The 6000-nt window shown below is 35.2% G+C and overlaps 1 protein-coding gene across 2 annotated transcripts in view; it reads right to left on the bottom strand.

The window, feature by feature from the left end:
• LOC122806913 (stereocilin-like) overlaps positions 1-6000 on the bottom strand; it is a 608237-nt gene that overhangs the window by 8843 nt on the left and 593394 nt on the right. The window lies entirely within an intron of this gene.

Below are 6000 nucleotides of genomic sequence, written 5' to 3'. Positions count from 1 at the left end.
TGTAATTATACTCATCCAGGTTAATTTGACCCTGAAAAATCATGTCATCCAGTGTGATGTCTATCCTTTTAAAGTCAATGTTAATTTCATTTTGTGAAACTTCTATATAAGTACCAGCCACTAAAATAACATTCATACTGTTACTATAGTCTATTTGGTCCATGATTATCATCCAATTTCCCTTATCAGGTTTCATTACACAAATTTGTTTATCAGTGACCATGTCAAATAAGCACGCCCTTTCACTAGCAGTTATATTGTCATCACCCACATGGGCCTCTTCCTTCAACATTTGCCTAAAATCCACCTCACAAGTTATTTCAAAACAATGTACAAGATTATGCATAGGTGGATTAAACATACTAGGTTTTTTCAAACAGCTTTTAACACAGTCTACATTTTCCCCATTTGAATTAAAGAACAAACACAAATTTAATTTTCTAGTATATAGCTTCAAATCAAATAGTAAATCAGCAATAAGGCCTCTGCGTGCATGAATAAAAACCTGAACCCCTTAGCACATTTGGATGCATCTGAGTAATATTCTTATTAGAATAGTTATACACCTTAAAATCTTTTGCATTGTTAAAAATAATATCAGGCCCACTTTGGTCTACCATTTCTTCATCAAAAATGTCCGCCACTATTGAATCAGATTCAAAAGGGCCATTCAAATTTAACTGTGTGTTAAAATCACTAAATAAGTCATTTGAACAGTCAAAACCCATTGAAATATCCATGGGAACGCTAAACTTGCTTGTTTCAGTGTTAAAAATCACAAAATAAGTCACCTGTAGAGGCATTTTTACTTTCAATTGCAGTGTCCAAATTTATTAGCGTTTTTTCTGTTGCCAGCTTCTATATTTCCATTTTGGTTGTGCTCCTTGGGTTAAGTAATCACCATTCCTGTTTCTGTTGAAAATCCCCTGGATAATTGTTTCTTTCATTAAATTCAGATTTATTCTTCAATCGCTCAGATCTCCTCACCCCTTCAGTGATTTCAGCATAAGTGTTAGGTCTGTGTGCATTCTGCTGCTTTTGAAAATTTGATGGTGATGTCATCACTGACTCATGATTCCCACGGCTGTGGTTGGCTGAAGTAAGGCTGTTTCCATGGTTACCAGTATCTTTGGGGTAGGCACAATCATTTCTACATGCTTCCAAGTCCCTGTTGATTTTTTTCATTTTCCTTAGAAATATATCATTACAAATCTTGTCAGCCTTGGAAAAAACTTTATCACAGTTCATTTTATAGTGTTCAAAGAGAACATCCTTCCTTAAAGCACCATTTATAATCTCAAGTTCTTTATTGAGGTTATCCATAGCAGTTAAGTTGTTTTTGATCATTAACTGCATCATTTCCAAACCTGCCCTGTCAAAAATACTATGCAAGTCTCTAATAAAACCACAGTCTTTCGAGCCACCATTAGGGTAATACCACAGTCTCAACCCTTTAGGTACTTGTTTAAGTTCAATGTTTCTCTGCAAGTAACTATTCTCCAACTGTAATTTTTTGTATTTTAACAACACATTGTCAAAATGTTTTAAACTGTCTAGAAATGTCATACCCATGTCGTCGTTGGTACTGTTCAGTTGCTGTCAATACACATCAGTATTCTGGTGAAAAGAAAAATGGTTGTGCTTCCAGTCACCCATTGTATTTGTTCTTTCACCAGAGGTTGAATTACTTTGCTGTACATTCTCACCAGAAATAACAGGTGTGGCTTGTGTTAATGGTAAGCCTAAACTTGAGTTCATACCATGATTGCCACTTAGTGAGAGTCCCAAACTTCTAATGTGGTGAGATTGGTCTGCCAGCTGCTGGCTAACCTGTTGTAGTAAAGATGTTAAATTACAATTGGATCCAGAACCATCCTGTTGGGTGCCATCAATGCCGCTGTTTCCATCCATACCACATGACTAGGGAACCAGAACCACACAATAAAACTCCAAAGAAACAAATTGCAGCCAAGGACAGGACCTCAAACAGGAACAGTTCTCTTTACTGGCTACAACCACAATAAAGTTAAGTGCTTTCGTCCCCCATAAAATTACATGGGACTTTTTCAGAACAAAAATCATCTGCATAGATCAGGTTTAAATATTATTCAAACATATACTCAACCAATCAAAGTTAAAAAACAATAAAACAATTAAAAAATGTTAACCCTCAATGTGCCTAAATTTTAATAAACAATATATACTATTATAGTCATTCAGGCCAGGGTACTCAGATGCATTTTGCTTTAATGGAAACAGCAACATTGATGGCAGCCAACAGGATGGTTGTGGATCCAATGGTAATTTAACATCTTTACTACAACAGGTTAGCCAGTATGACCAAAATGGAAATATGGCAGTTGGCAACAGAAAAAACTTTAATAAATTTGGACATTGCAATTGAAGGTAAAAATGCCTCTACAAGTGACTTATTTTGTGATTTTAATACTGAAACAAGCAATTTTGGCGTTCCCATGGACATTTCAATGGGTTTTTACTGTTCAAATGATTTATTTAGTGATTTTAACACAGTTAAATTTGAATGGCCCTTTTGAATCTGATTCAATGGTGGCTGACATTTTTGATGAAGAAATGGTAGACCAACAAAGTGGGTCTGATATTATTTTTAACACTGCAAAAGATTTTAAGGTGTAACTATTCTAATAAGAATATTACTCAGATGCATGCAAATGTGCTATCTAAGGGGTTCAGTATTATTCCTGCACTCAGAGGCCTTTTTGTTGATTTACTACTTGATATGAAGCTATATACTAAAAAATTAAATTTGTGTTTGTTCTTTAATTCAAATGGGGAAAATGTGGACTGTGTTAAAAGCTGTTTGAAAAAACCTAGTATGTTTAATCCACCTATGCATAATCATGTACATTGTTTTGAAAAAACTTGTGAGGTGGATTTTAGGCAAAGGTTGAAGGAAGAGGCCCATATGGTTGATGACAATATAACTGCTAGTGAAAGGGCGTGCTTATTTGACATGGTCACTAATAAACAAATTCATGTAATGAAACCTGATAAGGGAAATGGGATGCTAATCATGGACAAAATAGACTATAGTAACAGTATGAATGTTATTTTAGAGGATGGTAATTATATAGAAGTTTCACAAAATGAAATTAACATTGCCTTTAAAAGGATAGACATCACACTGGATGACATGATTTTTCAGGGTCAAATTAACCTGGATAAGTATAATTACATCAAAAATGAATACCCGCTGATTGCAAGTATCTTTGGGATCCCTAAGATCCATAAGGACATGAATCAACCCCCATTTAGACCTATAGTGGACGGAAAAAGATCCAAGACCCACTTTATGGCAAAGTTAGTAGACTTGCATTTAAAAGACGGGGTGGGAGAACTTAAGTATGTATGTAAAGATTTGTGGGATTTTCTGAACTATTTAAACAACGTAGTTGTTTTTGAAGGCATGATTTTTGTTACTATAGATGTTAAAAATTTATTATCAGTTATACCCCATAAGGGGGGTTTAGAATGGCTTGAAGTACAGCTTTGTATGACTAAGAAATACACACAGGATCGTATTAATTTGATAACTGCCCTCATGGAAGTCATTCATCACAATAATTACATTTTGTTTGAGGGACAATACTTCATGCAGGTGGTAGGTGTAGCTATGGAGGCCACTAGGGCCTCATGTATGCAAATTCCATTATGTCTTTTTGGGAAACCAAATACATATTTAAAAGCAGATTTGTGGAAAATACAAAATACTACACAAGATTTTTGGATGACTTTTTTTTAGTTTGGATGGGGTCATCAGAGTTCTTGGATGAATTTCTGGATTACATTAATAATAGTACCACCTTTTTAGAATTTACTCACACTTTACATAATTAGAAAATATATTATTTGGATGTAGAAATTAATATAGATGAAGAGAAGAAGAAACTTAGATCAAGGATCTATAGAAAACCAACTTTCTCAAACTCTTATTTGAATTACAGTAGTTGCCACCCTTCATACCAAAAAAGATCAGTGGTAAAAGGTAAGCTGGAAAGAGCAGCCAGGATGGTAACAGATGATGATGACTTTATAGCTGAAACCAATTTTATTATGGACATGTTTAGGAGAAGGGGTTACCCCAAACACCTACTGAAGAAAGTAAATATGGAAGTTCAAACAAAAAGAGCTAGTGGGATTTTCAGGCCCATCCTAAGTCAACCATCCACATCTTGTGACAATGAACAAGTAATAGGTGTTATTGATGAAGGGGCAACGAATATAAGAGAAAAAGACCTTCTCCTTTGTTACGACATTCAATAAAGACAGGTTGTTGTCAATAAAAACTGGCCCATCTTCAATTTGGATTATATGACTGTAGAAAAATTAGGCACTGAGCCATTTATTGTGTTAAAAAAGGATAGATCTTTTAAAAATCTACTTGAAAATAAAGGGTAGGAAAAGAACATAATAATAGGCCCTTTGGAAACTTTAAATGTGGGATATGCAGGCAGTGCCCCAATGTTATTGAAACAGGGGTAAAATTTAGACTGGGTGACTATAAGGTTAATATACATGGTCTTTTCACTTGTCAGTCTAAAAGTGTCGTTTATGCTGCAAAATGCCTGCAATGTCCAGCATTTTATATAGGAAAAACCTGTAGAAAGTTCAGAGAGAGAATGTATGAACGTATAAATGATATAAAAAATGGTAGAATTACAAATGCACTATCTAAACATATACTAGAACACAATAAACATGTATTTGTTTTTTTTTTGTTCTGCAGCAGATAGTTTTAGACAGTCAAAGGAGGGTGTTACCAGAACACTTAGAATTGTGTGAACTAAGATGGCAATTAAAGCTAAATGCATCTGAGTACCCTGGCCTGAATGAAGGTAATAGTATATATTGTTTACTAAAGCTCAGGCACATTGAGGGTTAATGTTTTTAATTGTTTTATTGTTTTTTAACTTTGATTGGTTATGTGTTTGAATAATATTTAAACCTGATCTATGCAGATGTTGAATAATATTTAAACCTGATCTATGCAGATGTTTTTTGTTCTGTAGAAGTCCCATGTAATTTTATGGGGGACCAAAGCGCTTAACGTTTATTGTGGTTGTATCCAATAAAGAGAACTGTTTCCATCTGAGGTCCTGTCCTTAGCTGCAATTTGTTTCTTTGGAGTTTTATTGTGTGGTTCTGGTTCCTTAGTCATGAGAGGTATGGATGGAAATAACAGAATTGCACAAACAGAGGCCTTACATAAGATGAAAGGACTGAAAAAGGCCTATAGGAAGCAAATATAATTAACAGAACCAAGTAGCACTAGTGTTGTCAAGAAAACAATAATGTCATGTAGGATGAACCAAAATGGAAGGCCTTGACAGTAGTAATATAATATGGAGTTTCATCAAAACTATGACCTGCAAGAAAATTCAGTAACTTTGATGGAGAGAATGACATCAAAAACAAATTAGCCAGGAGAGACTAACAAACTTAAGGTACTCAAAAGATGTATAGAAATAATGAACACTACTTTGTGACTAGCCACTGCTATGCAGAAAAGAATGTGTGTGTCTTTCGGCTTTTCCCGGTTAGGGGTCACCACAGCGGAACTCCGGTCCCCTAATGATTGGTAGTACGACTTTATAATTCACAACTTAAGTTGCAAAGTAATCCTCTGTGAAAGAGACAGGCCACTGCATAAACCACTGAGACTAAGCTGAAGACCTAGAAGTTGTAGCCAAAGCAGAAGAATTGGGGAAATTCTTAAGATTCAAGATTCAGGAAAAAGAGGAAACTGGTGTGGTCATAGTGGAATGGAACTGCCGTAAAACAGCATGCGTGAAGACTATAGAGCAGAAATGCAGCTGAGCCTAATAGGGAAAGAAGGTACATAAGTAAATCTGGTGGTGGTGGAATTCAGAAGTCCAGGAAGTTATCTAAAGAATGAAGGTGCAGTAGAAATGTAGGAGATGAAAAACACAGATAGGCTAAGAAAGAATACTGGGTAGCAAG

Source organism: Protopterus annectens, chromosome 7.part0, assembly GCF_019279795.1.
Source record: "Protopterus annectens isolate FY-2018-M chromosome 7.part0, PAN1.0, whole genome shotgun sequence".
In the NCBI taxonomy this organism is placed as follows: domain Eukaryota; kingdom Metazoa; phylum Chordata; order Ceratodontiformes; family Protopteridae; genus Protopterus; species Protopterus annectens.
This window is presented reverse-complemented; position numbering and strand designations above follow the sequence as displayed.